At 43.1% G+C, this 19,518-nt stretch overlaps 1 protein-coding gene across 1 annotated transcript in view; it reads right to left on the reverse strand.

Moving 5' to 3' along the window:
* galnt11 (UDP-N-acetyl-alpha-D-galactosamine:polypeptide N-acetylgalactosaminyltransferase 11 (GalNAc-T11)) overlaps positions 1 to 19,518 on the reverse strand; it is a 162,787-nt gene that overhangs the window by 78,787 nt on the left and 64,482 nt on the right. The window lies entirely within an intron of this gene.

Consider the following 19,518-nt stretch of genomic DNA (forward strand, 5'->3'; position numbering starts at 1 on the left):
ATTGCTGAGGCGGTGGTCCTGCCAGTGATTGCGGAGGAGTTGGAACATAATCCCAACTAAACTAATCGACCTGCCTGCTCAGGGCCTGTGTCCCTCCAAACCTTTCCCATTCACATATTTATCTAAGTGTCTTTTAAATGTTGTAATTGTAACCATATCCATCGCTTCCTCAGGAAGTTTATTCCACACACTAACCACCCTGTGTCTTGAAAAACAAATTGTCCCTTAAGTCTCTTTTAAATCTCTCTCCTCTCACCGTAAAAATATGCCCCTTAGTCTTGAAATCCCCCATTCCTGGGAGTAAAAAAAACCCTACCATTAACCCTATCTATACCCCTAATGATTTTATAAACTTCTATAAGATTACATTTGAACCTCTTAGCTTCAGTGAAAAATGTCACAGCCTTCCTTTATAACTCAAGCCTTCCATACCCGGCAACATCCTGGTAAATCTTTTCTGAACCTTCTGCTAACTTTTATATCTTTCCTATAACTGGGTGACCAAAACTGGACACCAGCACTCCAGAAGAGGCCTTACTAATATCTGTATCGACTCAATATGATTACCCAACTCTTGTACTTAATGGTCTAAGCAATGAGGGCAAGCTTGCTAAACACCTTAATTACCCTCTCTACCTTGACACAAATTTCAAAGAATGATGTACCTGAACCCCTAAGTTCTGCTGTTCTACAACACTACCCAAAGCCCCACTATTAACTGTACAAGTCCTACCATTGTTTGTATACACGTTGGGAAAACAAGTCCAGGGTTTACTTGGCCATTCCAACAAATATGGGGGGGCTATTGGCAGCACTTTTTGTCTTTGGCACTCCACCATATTGGTGGGGGCAGTACCCTATGTCTGCACCAAGTCACCAGACATAACCTCTGGCCAATATCTTCATTTTGGAAATTCCTGGATGACCCTGAAGGAATTCAGCCAGTATTTAGCGGCAATCCCCATAATAACATGCTATCCTCTACTACGATATGGTCTCTCTGGCTCCAAAATGGTTTAAAAATCTGGTTATGACTGCCCTTTAGTTTACCCCATCACCTCCAGGATCAGATCTTTTTTGTGTCCAAAGTTTGACACTTTCAGTTGTGACTGGAAGGGTGTCCAAAAAAATGTAAAACAATGATAAATTCTTCCAGTGGCAGTACCACCAGTGGTATATCTGCCAGCGGGAGGCAGCTTCATGCATCTGCACTTGCTACTTGGCTCCCAGACAGGTGTTCCAATTTGTAATTATAGACACTTAGTATTAGAACCCACCTCTGAATTCAGCCTGAAGTGATGGACAGCACTGCCTTGTCCTTTTTAAGTAGGCCAGCAGGGGTTTGTGGTCTGTTATTTTTACATAAAGTTATTGGTAGAACTTCCTGACTCCAAATATGTTGAAGGGTCCTACCCAAAATATTGGCTCTCCTGCTTCTCTGATGCTGTTTGACTTGCTGTGCTTTCTCCAGCTCTACGTTCTATCGATTCTGACATTCCAGCATTTGCAGTCCTCATTGTCAAATCTGATCACCAGACCTTTCTCTTCTGTCTGGGCATATATTTGCTGTGTATTAGGCAAAATCTTGGATGCAAATGCTATTGGGCAGTCCTCTCCACTGGGCCACCTAGGAGCTAATACTACCCTGATGCCCAATGTGGAGGCATTGCATGCCAATACCAGAGCTCTCTTGGAACCATAGTGTGCAAACACTTTAAGAGGATGATAGCTTGGCTGTTTCTTCACCTCCCTGAAAGTTATGACTTAGCAACGAGAGCATTTCCAAGGTGACCCTTTCGTAGGAGTTGATTCAAAGGTGCCAGGATGGAGGTCAGGTTATGTATGAACTTTCCGTAATAATCCACCAGCCCAAGGAAAGACCTAAGCTCCAATACAGACTTGGGAACCGACACACCTTTGATCACTTTCACTTCATCTTCCAACCGACATAACCCAGTATTGTTGACTCTAGCCCAAATAAGCCACTTTCGGTACCCAGAACAAACTCTTCCTTTTTTCTAAGGTGTACACCCACCTGGGGGAAAAAAGTTCTAAAGGTTATGTCCAAGTTCTAAGTGCTCTTTATTTGTCCTCTGTTATTTGCACATCATCTAGCCAGATGGCAAAATGCCTTTGTAAAATGTTCTCCGTTGTCTGCTGAAAGATTTCACAGACAAACGATACCCTAAATGGCAGTCTCATACATTGGGTCAAGCCCTTATGGGTATTAATTGAAGCATACTTCTGAAAATCCTCATCTTCCATTTCCAGCTTTGTGAAGGACATCCACTCTCCACCAGTTTTGTATAAATCCTCTGTCCGGGATTGGGTATTCACCCAGCTGTAAAAAGTAGTTAACTGTTGATCAACAATCGGTACGACCAGTGCTGCCCATTCTGCAAACTGGACTGGTTTGATTATTCTTTTGCTTTCCAGCCTCCTGATTTCTGTTCTACTTTTGCATGAAAGGCAAATGGCATTGGGCAGGCCTTGCAGAATCACAGAAATGCTTCCTGGTCAACATGCAATGTGGCCTTGGCTCCTTTGACTGTCTCTACACCTTCCTGAAAATATCTGAGCATTTTGCAATTAAATACCCAAACAATCCAGGTGAATCTTTCTCAACCAATTTTGCCCTATCAAGCTTGGACCTGAGTCTTTCACTACGTAACTGAACCAGCTGTTTCTCATAAGAAACCAGAACAAAGTTGTACTCTTAATCTGCAAAGGTTCCCCAGGACAGGTTCTCAGTCTAGCTGAGGTTTTGCACTAACCTAAGGTTTGGATCCAGAGCAAAGTTTGTTAAGGACTGGTTCTGCAATCACTGAAATAGCCACGCCAGTGTAAACCTCCATTAGAACAGCAGAACTGTGTGAACATTTTAACCAGACATTTTATTTTGATTTATCTGATTTGGATGTTGCTGAGCAATTTAACTGTTCCAAGCCTGATTGGGCTTTCCAAGGAGTGTGCTCTCCTGGATACCGATCTATGAATTCTCTAACTCAATTCAGATCTAATGGGACTCTCGTTGTCTCGAGTCTGCATACTGGCAGCAATTACAATGGCTTGTAGACGCGGACTCTGAAGAGAATTTTAAACACTTGGCAAAGGTTTATCTTTGATTTGGGGTTTTGCTGTGGGCTGACCCAGAGTCCCTCTGTTCGGGATATGTCCTGAGCGAGGCTATGCAGTTGCCTTCACTCAAGTGGTATTCCCCAAGCTCAGGGGGGAAGTGAGGACTGCAGATGCTGGAGATCAGAGTCAAAATGTGGCGCTGGAGAAGCACAGCCAGTCAGGCAGCATCTGAGTAGCAGTAGAATTGACATATCGAACATAAGCTCTTCATCAGGAACCGTGGGGACGTGGCAAGGGGGCTGAGAGATAAATGGGAGGGGGGGGGGGGGGGAGAAGGTAGCTGGGAATGCAATAGGTAGATGAAGATGGGGGGTAATGGTAGGTCAGAGTGGAGGGTGGAGTCATCCGTTTTAGATACAAATGGAGAGTCCTTGACACTGATCCAGCTCCCTCAGCCACCTCCAAACAGGATGTCTGACATTCCTGTTCTTATCTAAAAGCCAGGACTCCCTAATTTGGGCTATTACTCTGGTGCAATCAGGGAACACATTCTCTGATTTCTCTCCATAGATGCTGTCAGACCTGCTGAGCTTTTCCAGCAATATTTTCCTTCTGAGGTTCACCAGGCTGACCTCGTTACAATAACTACAGGGTTTATTTTTGGAACAGAAGATAGAGGGATCTAGATTCAGGTGTTTTAGATCACGAAGGGCATGGTTAAGGAGGATCGAAAGCAGGTGTTTTCCTTTATTGAAGGGTCAATAACAAGGGGGCAGACTTTTAAAGTGGAAGGCAGGGAGCTTGGAGGAAAAGTATTTTCAGTGGAGGGGATCAGGAATGCACTATTCCGGGAGAGTGGTTGAAGCAGATAACCTCTCAGCCTTTAGCAAATACTTGGGTGAACATTTGAAATATCAAACAGTCAAGGCTACAGGCATAATGCTGGAAAATAGGACTAGTGTAGATTAGATTACTCAGTGTGGAAACAGGCTCTTTGGCCCAACAAGTCCACACCGACCCACCGAAGTGCAACCCACCCATACCCCTACATTTACCCCTTCACCTAACACTACGGGCAATTTAGCATGGCCAATTCACCTTACCTGCACATCTTTGGACTGTGGGAGGAAACTGGAGCACCCAGAGGAAACCCACGCAGACACTGGGAGAATGTGCAAACTCCACACAGTCAGTCGCCTGAGGTGGGACTTTTGGCAGAACACATGTTCTGCTAAAGGGGTGCTTCTGTAATTCATTTATTTATTAGATTTCCCCATAGTATGGAAACAGACTCTACGAAATGTATGGATCCTGAATGTCTTGAAACTAATGTGTTTAATGGGAACATTAACTAAATCTTTTTTAACCTCCAAGTTCTAGGTTGACCAAAACAACAGGAAGCTTGAGGTTTTGACCTTTTGAGGCTGGGGTAGAGGAGCAGCATTAACAAAAAGCATAGGTCACAGGAAGTGAGTGTTCAATAAATATAGTGTGCCCCATTATGAACGAAGGAACAGGAGTAGGCCATTCATGCCTAAGCATGTTCCACCATTCAATGAGTTTGTTTTTATTCTCTCATAGGACATAGATGTTATTGAATAGCCTGCCAGCATTAATTGCCTATCCCTAGTTACTCATCAGAAGGAGCTGTTGGTGAGCTACCTTCCTGAACTGTGTATAGTTCTAGTCATCACAATATAGGAAGGGTTGCAACGGAGGGGTACAGAAGATTGGCCAAGATGTTGCCCAAAATTGAGCACATTAGCTATGAAGATGGTAGATAATTCAGGTTGTATCCTTTGGAGCAGAGAAGGCTGATGTGCTGTAGGTCGACCCATCATGCTGTTTGGGAGGAAATTCCAGGAATTTGATACAGTCACAGTGAAGAATTGGCAATATATTTGTCAGGATGGTGAGTAGCTCATCTGTATTCTAACTCCATTTACCTGCCTTTGCTCATATCCCCTAATACCTTTTGCTTAACAAAACAATTACCTGTCTCAGATTTTAAAATTACTAATTGATCATGCATCCAATGCCAGTTGTGGAACAACATTGCAAATCTCCCATTCTTTTATGCGAAGGGGATTCTTAACCTCTCTTCTGAATGGTCTGGTCTGATCCTAATTGTCAGATTATGCCCCTTGGTTCTGGAATCCCCAATGGAAACAGTTTATCTTTCCCTTTGTCTTGTTATTATCTTGAAGACTTTGATCAGATCATTCTTTAACCATTGAAATTTGAGAGGAAACAGGCCTAATTTGTATAATCTCTCCTCAAAAGTTAACCCTTGAAGTCCACATCATTTTTGTAAAACCACACTGTATTGTCTCCAAGACTGGAAAAATAATGATTTCTTTCCACTGTTACAAACTCAGAAATCAAAATGCTCTGTTAATTAAACCAAACACACACAAGCTCATCTCACCTCATAATCTGCTGAAATAGCAGTGACCAAGGACTCCTAAATTCCACTAAAGAAAATAAATTGTTATTTTTCTTTAACTCTAACAGTGAACCCCGACACAACAACTACTGACAACTAAGGACCCTCACCAACTTCTACAGATGCACCATTGAAAGCATACTATCCAGGTACATAATGGTCTGGTATGGCAATTGTTCTGCCCAGACCATCATGGGAGCCAACCTTCCATTCATGGGCTCCATTTACATGGCTCGCTGCTGAGGAAAGGCTGCTATCATCATCAAAGACCCATTGCATCCTGGTAATGATCTCCTATGACCTCTTCTATCAGACAGAAGATAGAGAAGCCTAAACACATGCACCAGCAGGGTCAGGAACAGCTTCTTCCCATCAGTTATTAGGCTGAATGGACTCTAACCTCAAATAACACTGATCTTGCCTAGCACACACCCTCTGCAATGTAACCTGTATACCTCTGTGTGCATCTTTGCTTACTATGATCTGCCTCTGCTGCTTGTAAACAAAGCTTTTCACTGTACTTCAGTACACATGACAATAAATCAATCAAGCAATTGATCAAAGACTTTGAAAGATCCAACAACTCAAGACTGGATATCCATGAGGCACAAAGTGCTATCAGCAGCAGCTGAACTGTACTCTAATCTGCAACCTCATGGCCTGGCATATCCTCACTCTACCATTACCACCAACCCAGGGATTAACACTGGTTCAAAGAGGATGCAGGAACAGCACAAGCCATACCTAAGAATGTAGTGTCAACCTAATGAAGCCTCAAAACAGGATGACTTGCTGCTTGTACAAATGATAGGCGGAGTTAAACAATTCCTCAGGCAACTGATCAGATCTGAACTCCACAGTCCTGCCACATCCAATCCTGAATGGTGATGAACCATTAAACAATTCACTGGAGAAGATGGCTCCATAAATAGTACCACCCTCGATAATGGGAAAACTCCAGCACTTCAGTGAAAAAGATAAGGCTCAAATATTTGGAACACTTTTCAGCCAGGAGTTACTTCCTCCAGCAACCCAGATGCCAGCCACGGGGGGTGGGAATCGGAGCAACATGTCTGAGAGGGGGTCAGTTGCAGACAGGACAGTGACTGATTCAATATATCCTATCAGGAATGTTTCCCATGCGATGAAACAAAGGAATTGGTTAAAGTGTGTCTGCTTTAATGAAAGGAGTGTCCAAAATAAGAGTGACAAACTTAGAGCATGGATCAGTACTTGGGGCTACGATGTTGTGGCCATAACGGAGACGTGGGTTCCACAGGGGCAGGGATGGTTGCTTGATGTTCTAGGGTTTAGAACATTTAAAAAGAACAAGGAGGGGGCGTAGCATTGCTAATCAGAGTGCATCACAGCTACAGAAACTTAAGATTGTTGAGGAAGGTTTGTCTACTCAGTCAGTATGGGTGGAAGTTAGGAACAGCAAGGGAACAGCCACCGCATTTGGGGGTTTTCTACAGACCACCTAATAGCAGTAGAGAGATTGAAGATCTCATAGGCGGGCAGATTTTGGAAAAACGCAGCTGTAGCAGGGTGGTTGTTATGGGTGATTTCAACTTTCTCAATATCGACTGGAACTTCCTAAAGTGCAGATGGTTTGGATGGAGCCGTTTTTGTCAGGTGTGTTCAGGAGGGTTTCCTTACTCAGTATGTAGACAGACCAATCAGGGGAGAGGCCATTTTGGATTTGGTGCTCTACAACGAGCCAGGACAGGTGTCAGATCTTGCGGTGGGAGAGCACTTTGGTGAAAGTGATCACAACTGCCTCACATTTAGCATAGCCTTGGAGAGTGAAAGGAACAGTTACCAAGGGAAGATATTTAATTGGGGAAAAGGAAATTATGACGCTATCAGACAGGAGTTGGGAAGTACAGACTGGGAGCAATTGTTCCACAGAAAGGGCACAGCAGACAGGTGGAGACTATTTAAGGAGCAGTTGTTGCGAGTGATGCACAAATTTTGTTCCTCTGAGACAGGTAAGAAGGGGTAAGATTAAGGAACCTTGGATGACGAGAACAGAGGAACTTCTCGTCAAAAGGAAGAAAGCAGTTTACGTAGGGTGGAGAAAGCAAGGATTTAGCACCGCTTTAGAGGATTACGGGCTTGCTAGAAAGGAGGTCAGAATTGGACTGAGGAGAGCCAGAAAGGGGCACGAGAAAGGCTTGGCAAGAAGGATTAGGGAGAACCCAAAGGCATTTTACTCATATGTGAGGAATAAGAGCATGATCAGGGAGAAGGAAGGGGCCGACCAGGGATAGCGGAGGGAATTTGTACGTGGAGTCTGAGCAGATAGGGGAAGCCCTAAATGAGTTGTTTTTTGCTTTGGCTTTCACCAAGGAAAGGGAACTTGTTGTAAATGAAAACTTAGAGGAGCTGGGATACAGTCTTGACCAGATCAAGATTGATGAAGTTGATGTGCTAGAAATTTTGGAAAACATTACAATAGATAAGGCCCCCAGGGCCAGACCAGATTTATCCTAGGCTGCTCCGGGAAGCGAAAAAGGAGGTTGCTAAGCCGCTAGCAAGGATATTTGCCTCCTCACTCTCCACGGAAGTCATACTGGAGGATTGGAAGGAGGCGAATGTTCCACTTTTCAAGAAGGGTAATAGGGAAATCCCTGGCAATTACAGACCAGTCAGTCTCGTCTGTGGTCAGCAAAGTTGTGGAAAGAATCTGAGGGATAGTATTTATGACTATTTGGCAAAGCATAGTGTGATTAAAGGCAGTTAGCATGGCTTTGTGAGGGGCAGGTCATGCCTCACACATCTTTATTGAGTTCTTTTGAGGAGGTGTCAAGACAGGTCGACGGTCAAGCAGTGGATGTGGTGTATATGGATTTCAGCAAGGCATTTAATAGGGTTCCCCATGGTAGGCTCATTCATTTAAAGTCAGGAAGTATGGGAAACAGGGAGATTTGGCTATCAGGTTTCAGAATTGGCTGTCTGACAGAAGGCAGAGAGTGGTTGTAGATGGAAAGTATTCTGCCAGTGTTAACTGGGGTCCCACAGGGCTCTGTTCTTGGGTGTCTGCTCTTTGTAGTTTTTATAAATGACATGGATGAGGAGGTTAAGGGGTGGGTTAGTAAAGTTGCAGATGACAAAGTTTGGAAGTGTCGTCTATAGTATTGAGGCTACTGCAGGCTGCAGCGTGATAGACAGGATACAGAGCTGGTCTGAGAAATGGCAGATGGAGTTCAACCTGGACAAATGTGAAGTGATGCATTTTGGAAGGTCAAACTTGAATGCTGTACATAGGATTAAAGACAGAATTCTTTGGCAGTGAGGAGGAACAGAGGGATCTGGGTGTGCAAGTACCTAGATCCCTCAAAGTTACCACCCAAGTGGATAGGGTTGTTAAGAAAGCATATGGAGTTTTGGCTTTCATTAACAGGGGGATTGAGTTTAAGAGCTGCAAGGTTTTGCTGCAGCTCTAAAAGTCTCTAGTGAGACCACACTTGGAATATTGTGTCCAGTTCTGGTCTCCCTGCTATAGGAAAGATGTGGAGGCTTTGGAGAGGGTGCAAAGAAGGTTTACCAGGAGGCTGTCTGGACTGAAGGGCTTGCCTTATGAAAAAAGGTTGAATAAGCTCTGACTTTTCTCTCTGGAGAGGAGAAAGAGAGGGGACCTGATCGAGGTGTACAAAATAATGAGGGAATAGATAGAGTCAATAGCCAGAGACTTTTCCCAAGGGCAGGATTGTCTGGTACAGAAGTCGTAATTTGAAGATATTAGGAGGAAGGTATAAAGGAGACATCAGAGGTAGGTTCTTTACGCAGAGAGTTGTGAATGCATTGTCAGCTGACGTGGTGGAAGCGAAGTCATTGGGGACATTTAAGTGACTGCTGGACATGCACATGGATAGCAGTGAGTTGAAGGTTGCATAGGTTAAGTTACTATATTTTACATTAGGATTAAATCTCGGCACAACATCGTGGGCCTATGGGCCTGTTCTGTGCTGTACGTTTCTATGTTCTTCAGCCAATTCAATTCCTGAGCTGTGATATCAAGAAACTGCTGGAGACACTGGAAACTGCAAAAGTTATTAGCCCTGACAATGTTCCACCTAAGTACCAACGATGTGTGTTCCTGAACTTGCCATGCCCCTAGATGAACCGTTCCAATACAGCTACAACACTTTCATCCACTTGACAATATGGCAAATTACCTGGGTATGTCCTATGCATGAACATCCGAACAAATTCAAGCCAGCCAGTTACCACTCTCATCAATCTACTCTTGACCATCAGGAAGATGCGGAGTTTGCACGTTCTCTGCGTGGGTTTCCTCCAGGTGCTCAGGTTTCTCAAGTTTCCTCCCCCAGTCCAAAGATCTGCAGGTTAGGTGGACTGGTCATGCTTAGTTGCCCCAAAGTGTGTAGAGATTTGTATGTCACATAAATCTTTGAAAATTTTCAACAAAACCGATGAACGAGTAGTACAAATTGAGATAAAGTATATTCTAGCGGCCATAACTGAGATATAGCTACAGGATGACCTAGATTGGACATGAATATTGAAGGGTATGTGCCATTTAGGAAGGACAGAAAGCTAGAAAAAGAGGAGTAGTGGCTCTGTTATTTAAGTAGTTGGGATAGCCTTAACTTGGGAAAACAGGATACAGAAGTAGTCTGGGAGTAATGAATGCAAGAGGTCACTAGTGGGAATTGTGCACCAGTCCTGTAATGTAATAGTAGGAGATTGTCAAAAGAATACAGCAATTATTATAGGGGAGTTTAATCTAATTATAGATGAGAAAATTTACATGGGAAAAATTTTAGTCGAGATGAGCCAAGAACGTTATCTCCAGAGTACAATGGCACCTCTATTAGATGGGCCAAGTGGTGGCAGATGGAGTTTAATTAATAGATAAATGGGAGGAGATACATTTTTGGAAAGGCAAATCAGGGCAGGACTTGTGCAATTAATGGTAAGTGTTGCTGAACAAAGAGACCATAGTTCCTTGAAAGTGGAGTCCCAGGTCACCAGAATACTGACCTTTTTTAATTGGTCAATCTAATAAGTATAGTAGTTGGGAGGTCATGTTGCAGCTGTAAGGACCCTGGTTAGGCCACTTTTGGAATACTGCATTCAATTCTGATCTCCCTGCTACATGAATGATATTGTGAAACTTTTCTGAAAGGGTTCAGAAAAGATTTACAAGGATGTTGCCAGCATTGGAGGGTTTGAGCTATAAGGAGAGGCTGAACAGGCTCCGGCTGAGGAGTTTAGATATTTATAAAATCATGAGGGACATAAATAGGGTGAGTAGCCAAGGTCTTTTTCCCCATGGTGGGGGATTCCAAAACTAGAGGGCATAAGTTAATGTGAGAGGGGAAAGATTTTAAAAAGGACCTAAGGGGAAACTTTTTCACGCAGAGGGGGTTTTCGTATGGAACGAGCTGCCAGAGGAAATGGTGGTGGTTGGGACAATTACAACATTTTAAAAGGCATTTGGATGGTATATGAATAGGAAGTGCTTAGAAGGATATGGGCAAAATGCTGGCAAATGTCTAGATTATCTGGTCAGCATGGACAAGTTGAACCAAAGGGTCCATTTCCATGTTGTACAGCTTTATGACTCTAATTCATTGTATGTTTTCAGGACAATTTCATAGACCAACATGTTACGGCACCAACTAGGAAGCAGGCTCTACCAGACCTGGTTTTGGCCAATGAAAAAAGGTTAACTATTAACGCTCAGTGGCAGCATCACCTGGATAGTAGTGGCCGTAAGTTTTTAAGGGAGAGAAGTATAGGTCTGAGAGGACTATTTTGATTTTAAACAACAATTATGAGGCATGAAACCAGAATAGCAAAGGTGAACTGGCAATTTTGATTAAAGGGTACGTCAATAGGGATATAGTATTTAAGAGAAAATTTCAGAAAGTGGAGAATAGACCTGGTCTCACTGGATCTAGGTACACATAGTCATAGAGATGTACAGCATGGAAACAGACCCTTTGGTCCAATCTGTCCATACTGACCAGATATCCTAACCCAATATAGTCCCACTTGCCAGCACTCGGCCCAAATCCCTCCAAACCCTTCCTACTCATATACCCATCCAAATGCCTCTTAAATGTTGCAATTGTACCAGCCTCCACCACTTCCTCTGGCAGCTCAGTCCATACATGTACCACCCTTAAACATTGCCCCTTAGGTCTCTTTTTATATCTTTCCCCTCTCACCCTAAACCTATGCCCTCTAGTTCTGGACTCCCCGACCCCAGGGAAAAGACTTTGCCTATTTACCCTATACATGCCCTTCATAATTTTGTAAACCTCTAAACGGTCGCCCCTCAGCCTCCGAGGCTCCAGGGAAAACACCCCAGCCTTTTCAGCCTCTCCCTATAGCTCAGATCCTCCAACCCTGGCAACATCCTTGTAAATCTTTTCTGAACCCTTTCAAGTTTCACAACATCTTTCCGATAGGAAGGATATCAGAATTGCACACAATATTCCAACAGTGGCCTAACCGATGTCCTGTACAGCCGTAACATGACCACCCAACTCCTGTACTCAATACTCTGACCAATAAAAGAAAACATACCAAACGCCTTATTCACTAGGTTAAAATCAACTAGGAGAAAGTGAGGACTGCAGATGCTGGAGATCAGAGCTGAAAAACGTGTTGCTGGAAAAGCGCAGCAGGTCAGGCAGCACCCAAGAAGCAGGAGAATCGACATTTTGGGCATAAGCCCTTCTTCAGGAATGAGGAAGGTGTGCCAAGCAGGCTAGCATAAAAGGTAGGGAGGAGGGACTTGCCACTTCCCGCTCCTCTGCCCTTGAACACCGCATCTCCTCCACTTCCTGTTTCTCCGCCCTTGAACCCCGCCCCTCCAATCACCACCAGGACAGAACCCCACTGGTCCTCACCTACCACCCCACCAACCTCCAGATACATTGTATCATCCTTCGTCATTTCCCCCACCTCCAAAAAGACCCCACCACCAAGGATATATTTCCCTCCCCTCCCCTATCAGCGTTCCAGAAAGACCACTCCCTCTGCGACTCCCTCGTCAGGTCCTTACTCCCCACCAATCCAACCTCCAGTCCTACCACCTTCCCCTACAACCGCAAGAAATGCAAAAGAGACAGGCCGCCTACTTGCAGAACGTTTCAGAGAACACCTCTGGGACACCCACACCAACCAACCCAACCGCCCCGTGGCTGAACACTTTAACTCCCCCTCCCACTCCGCCAAGGACATGCAGGTCCTTGGCCTCCTCCATCGCCAGATCATGGCAACACGACAGCTGGAGGAAGAGTGCCTCATCTTTTGCTTAGGAACCCTCCAACCACAAGGGATGAATGCAGGTTTCTCCAGCTTCCTCATTTCCCCTCCCCCCACCTTCTCTCAGTCCCAACCTTCGGACTCAGCACCGCCTTCTTGACCTGCAATCTTCTTCCCGACCTCTCCGCCCCCACCTCCTCGCCGGCCTATTACCCTCACCTTAACCTCCTTCCACCTATCGCATTCCCAACGCCCCTCCCCCAAGTCCCTCCTTACTTTTTATCTTAGCCTGCTAGGCATACCTTCCTCATTCCTGAAGAAGGGCTTATGCCCATAACGTCGATTCTCCTGCTCCTTGGATGCTGCCTGACCTGCTGCGCTTTTCCAGCAACACATTTTTCAGCTCTGATCTCCAGCATCTGCAGTCCTCACTTTCTCCTAGCCTTCTTCACTATCCTATCTACCTGCGACTCCACTTTCAAGGAGCTATGAACCTGCACTCCAAGGTCTCTTTGTTCAGCAACACTCCCCAGGACCTTAGCAGTACTTTATACAGTTAATGGTAAGATTTGCTTTGTCAAAATGCAGCACCTTGCATTTATCTGAATTAAACTCCATCTGCCACCTCTTAGCCCATTGGCCCATCTGATCCAGATCCTGTTGTAATCTGAGGTAACCCTCTTCGCTGTCCACTACACCTCCAATTTTGGTGTCATCTGCAAACTTACTAACTGTACCTCTTATGCTCGCATCCAAATCATTTATGTAAATGACAAAAAGTAGAGGGCCCAGCACCGATCCTTGTGGCACTCCACTTCAGGCACTCAGCCTGAAACGTTAACTGATTTCTCTCAGCATATGCTGCCAAACCTGCTGAGCTTTTCCAGTAACTTCTATTTTTGTAATATAATTAAAACCACTTTTTTGACAGGTTAAATTGCATCAATGATTTTCTATCAGGCCTGCATAAGCAAAGTAGTGATACTTATAAACTTCCTGTAATCGCTAGCAAAATTTCTTCTGCCATGACATCATACTTTTAGATTCTGGATTAGTGGTGCTGGAAGAGCACAGCAATTCAGGCAGCATCCGAGGACAGGCAAAATCGACGTTTCGGGCAAAAGCCCTTCATCAGGAATAAAGGCAGAGAGCCTGAAGCATGGAGAGATAAGCTAGAGGAGGGTGGGGGTGGGGAGAGAGTAGCATAGAGTACAATAGGTCAGTGGGGAAGGAGATGAAGGTGATAGGTCAGGGAAGAGAGGGTGGAGTGGATAGGTGGAAAAGGAGCTGGGCAGGTCGGACAAGTCCGGACAAGTCGAGTTGTTGGAGGTTAGAAACTAGGATGAGGTGGGGGAAGGGGAAATGAGGAAACTGTTGAAATCCACATTAATGCCCTGGGGTTGAAGTGTTCCGAGGCGGAAGATGAGGCGTTCTTCCTCCAGGCGTCTGGTGAGGGAGCGGCGGTGGAGGAGGCCCAGCACCTCCATATCCTCGGCAGAGTGGGAGGGGGAGTTGAAATGTTGAGCCACTGGGCGATTTGGTTGATTGATGCGGGTGTCTCCGAGATGTTCCCTAAAGCGCTCTGCTAGGAGGCGCCCAGTCTCCCCAATGTAGAGGAGACCGCATCGGGAGCAACGGTTACAATAGATGATATTAGTGGATGTGCAGGTAAAACTTTGATGGATGTGGAAGGCTCCTTTAGGGCCTTGGATGGAGGTGAGGGAGGAGGTGTGGGCACAGGTTTTACAGTTCCTGCGGTGGCAGGGGAAAGTGCCAGGATGGGAGGGTGGGTCGTAGGGGGGCGTGGACCTGACCAGGTAGTCACGGAGGGAACGGTCTTTGCCCGAAACGTCGATTTTTGCCTGTCCTCGGATGCTGCCTGAATTGCTGTGCTCTTCCCGCACCACTAATCCAGAATCTGGTTTCCAGCATCTGCAGTCATTGTTTTTACCATCATACTTTTAGAAACAATTGTGGGACACTTGAGCATCCATCACATCAATGACTGGAAGTGCAACCTCATTGTTTAAAGATTAATTCAGAATTCTGAATTTACATAGCACCTGTGACATTCCTGAAATATTATACAGCCACTTGATAAGACCATCAGAAGCGAATGCTTGAAATCCAGAATAAGTAGCCATGTATTAGAAAACATTCAGTACCTCATGACAAACAAACAACATTGTTGCTTTCATTAGATTTTTTTTTCATTAGAATTGGACAATTTTAAAGATTAACACTTTTTTTAAGTAAGTGCATAGCCTGGGAAAGTCAGACAAAAAAGGCCAAAGTGGTTAATTGCTTTGCAGGCAAACAGGGCTACTAATATACACACAGCAAGGTCCCACAGATGGTATTGACAAAAGTGAGCATTCAATCTGATTTTTTTTTTGGTGTTGACTGAGGCTGGCCAACCCACCAGAACTTCCAAAATATGAATATAATACTTGTGCTTTAAAAAAAGGATCACAAACAGTTAAAAATTTCAAGGTTCAGAAGAAAGAATTGTACTCTTGGCTCCAGCAAATAGTCCTGAGGAATTCCTTTGTTCAGTGTGTTCAACAATAGCAAGTGAAAAACCATCTCCTACAGTAGCACCCCCTGCAGAGAATAGTGGGGCCTCATTCCACATGTAGCTGGCACATTTGAGCACAAGTCATTGCAGGGACATTAACTTTGGCATGTAATGATATAAACAAACACAAACAAAATGCTAATTGATGGCTTATGCCATCACAAAAGAAACACAAAAATAGCAGAAAGTGCTTGAAATTCACCAGAGGTCACTAATTCTTCTTAAAGAACTACCTTCAATTTGTTTTTTTTCCCAATATGACTGAAAAATTTCAGCATGACTGAATAATTTTACATGCAACTGATGGTCAACTCTTGTTAATATGTTGCCTATTCTGAACATTTTTCTGTTCAACATTGCAAACAAGTAAATTATAATTTAAACTGATATTCAAGCTTGTAAAGCACAAAATGGGTATTATGTTTTACAAGATGCAGATTATAAATTGAATGTGATTTATTCATTTAAAACTGATTTTTTCCTTAACCTAACGGATATATAGATTCCTGTCTGAAAGCTTTTCTTCTACCTCACCACGCAAGGTCTATTGTTAGGGTTGTGTGGAGATGTTTTGCCTCCAGATTTATTGTTTATCTCTCACGGAATACTTCATGTTTCTTTTCCTCCACAATATATCCTATTATTTTTACAATATGATACAGAACTATTATCACCAAGCAAATGAATTAACTGCAATATCAAATTATTTTTCTTTACTGTAATTATTGTAATGATATTCTGACAATCATTTTCTAGAAATGCAATTTCAATGGATTGACACATATGGTAGTATGTGTCAATCCATTTCATGGTAAAATATCTCTGCTATATCAGACATTTGTCCTTGACTCTGAATTGAAACATGGAATACTGGTCCTCATTTATGAGCATTTTTCACACAGATACCATTTTCAGACAGGCACAATAACTCATAGGAACTTTCTCAATGTTTGTAATTGAAGTCTGAAATTAATGATCTAAAAACATAAATCAAAGTGAAATCACCTTGAGATTGTCTCATGTGGAATTTTTAATGGAACTACTAGAAATGTTTTTGAATAGTGTGTTACTTTATAATGCAAAAGAGTGCATGTTTAAATCTAGAACTGACTGCAGACTCAGAAGAATGTGCACCTCCTGAGCTGGCCACCTTTTGTAACACATGGTGCATGCAAATTACAAAGGTTTGCAATATTCAAGCTACTTCAACATATAGCGAGCATCATTCTTCATTGACAATAAATTTAAGCCAAATGCTTTCTTAAAACCAAATAGAAACAAAAACACATTTTACTTAATTCAGACTGTTACCAATTTTGTCCTCCACAACTGTTACTAACTCTGCTCCTTTTCATATTTTTCTACATGGGATGTCAGGGCCTACCAAAGAACACAGTGGAGATTTAATTGAATAGTTCCAGGATTAAAGACTTAATTATGTGGAATCAGTAGAGAAGTTAGAATTGCATTAGAAATAGCAGAAAAGATTAGATAGGGAGAAACAGGTCCATTGGATGTGAGCTTTTCTCAAGCATGCTACACACTCGCATTGTGAATGAAGAAAATTTTAAAAGATGTTTTTTAAATGAAATAGCAGAAAAGATTAGATAGGGAGAAACAGGTCCATTGGATGTGAGCTTTTCTCAAGCATGCTACACACTCGCATTGTGAATGAAGAAAATTTAAAAAGATGTTTTTTAAATGAGAGAGTTTTGTAAAGAAAACTTCTAAAGATTTTTTTTGAAGAAAACTGATAACTATGTGAAGGTGAAAAATATGCAGAACTTTCATAAGAGTTATAGGACCAAACTGGACAGTGTTTTTTTTCCCCCCAAAGAACCAGTGCTGGGGTCAAGAGGTGATAAATAGATTAGATTAGATTACATTACAGTGTGGAAACAGGCCCTTCGGCCCAACAAGTCCACACCGACCCGCCGAAGCGAACCCACCCATACCCCTACCCCTACATTTACCCCTTACCTAACACTACGGGCAATTTAGCATGGCCAATTCACCTGGCCCTGCACATCTTTGGACTGTGGATAGTTTCATTTCGTACTGTAATTTAAAACCCATCTGAGTGGGTATATGAATAGGAAGAGTTTAGAGGGATATGGTCCACGTGCTGGCAAATGGGACTAGATTAGGTTGGGATATCTGGTCGGCATGGACGAGTTGGACCAAAGGGTCTGTTTCCATGTTGCACATGTCTATGACTCTAATTAGTTCCTGCATCCAGCGGGAAGAACTGGAGTCATCTGGGTGTATTCTAGCACATAACTGGCCCCAGCATCATGCATTCCATGCAATCAAGGCCTCAACAGGATGGAAATTCCACCCAAGAGCTGCCAATTGGAAGCTAGCAGTACCAATAGGCACTGTGACTGCTACCGGTAATGTGCTAAGGCCTTCATCAAGAGTTATCACCGGATACCTGAGAACTAGTGAGCAGGAAAGCACCACAGATGCTGTTGGGGTAGACTTTCAGCACTCTCAAATCTCCTCCTGGTGCAACGTTTCTCAATGTGAGGCAGCATTTAAGAGCCTCCAAGGGAATGAACAACAGCATAAATCCCATTAAATCATCGACCTACATTAAATCCTGGTGAGCTTTGAAGAGCTCACTGAGCATTAACTGACATTCTGCTACCAGGCGGCAGAGTTCCTGCGTCAGGTTCTTCCTAAATGAGGAACAGTGATAGTGGGACCTAGATTTAAGAACAAGGAGCAGAATATGCAATGCAGCTCCTTGAGCCTGCAGTGCCATTTTATACTAACATGGCTGATCTCATCTCAACCTCTGACTCCATCTGTTCTCCATAACCCTTCAACCCATTAGTAATTTTAAAAATCTATCTATCTCCTCCTTAAATTTTGTTCAAGGTCCTGCACCACAGTCTTGGGTAGTGAATTCCACAGATTCACAACCCTTTGAGAGGTTCTCCTCATCTCTGTTTTAAATCTGCTAACACATCCTAATATGAACACACCCTATATGAAGGAACAACCTCCCTATGTCTACTCTGTTTAGGTACTCCCATCTGATTCTACAAGGCTGCGTTCCATCATGCCCACTTGCTGTCTCCAGTAAATTTTGTTTATGCTAAAATTCAATTCTACTGCACTTTTACATTTTCTGCCTCCCTCCACTTACTGTTTTTGACTGAACAATGATTTGGCAATATTTGAGATTTGGCAATCGTTGGCACATTTTCCTGGATTAGAGGAAGCAACTGATGACTCAAGAACTGGACAGAAAAAAAAATGGCTAGGAGGAAAACAAAACTCTTCCACTTTTCACTAATTGGGAGAATTTGGCAGAATGTTCCAATAACCTAGGTTTTGACAACAATATTTTGCTCTTGGCTTGGTTACAGTTAGGTTCCCTGTCCTTCCTTTTGTGATTTTGTTTGTTGGGCAATTTACAATCTGTTCTTCCAGTGTGGTGTCGATGTTTTGTGGAGATTTGTCTATATGTCTGCATATTTCTGACAGCAAAACAGCAATAAGAACAACAACTTAGTTTAGTCACATAAAAGAAACGTTATGCATATATTTAAGTTGAAGAATATTCTTTAGCGATTGTACCCCACATCAGCTACAATAATTATTTGTCATTTTATTGTTTCCTTTCACACAGTAATGTTTGGAAACATGATTGGATTTTTGAGTGCATCCAAGAGCTGAGTAAACTTTGTTTTCTAAACTGGAGTTACTTTAGCATTCAATTAGCCACTTCAATCTGTTCACATAGAAAAAAACTATATGGTGCTTTATTACAATTAATTATTTTAAACCAATGTTAGAAAAAGACCATAAGACATAGGAGCAAAATTAGACCATTGGCTGATTGAGTCTGCATTCGATCATAGCTGATACATTTCTCAATTCCATTCTTCTGCCTTCTCCCTGTAAACTTTGATCCCCTTACTAATAAAGAAACTATCTCAGTCATAAATACACTTAGTTACTTGACTTCCACAGACTGACCACCCTTTGTGAAAAAACTATTCCTCACCTCTGTTCCAAATGGTCATAACTTCACTTGGGTCTTAGTCTCTCTGACTAGGAAAACATCCTCTCCACATCCACTCTACCCAGGCCTGTATTCTATAAGTTTCAGTAACGCACCCTCCCAAAACAAAACATCCATCTAAACTCCACTGAG

Source organism: Chiloscyllium plagiosum, unplaced genomic scaffold, assembly GCF_037043375.1.
Source record: "Chiloscyllium plagiosum isolate Xiang-an unplaced genomic scaffold, Cpla_swu_hap1 HiC_scaffold_5, whole genome shotgun sequence".
Lineage (NCBI taxonomy): Eukaryota > Metazoa > Chordata > Chondrichthyes > Orectolobiformes > Hemiscylliidae > Chiloscyllium > Chiloscyllium plagiosum.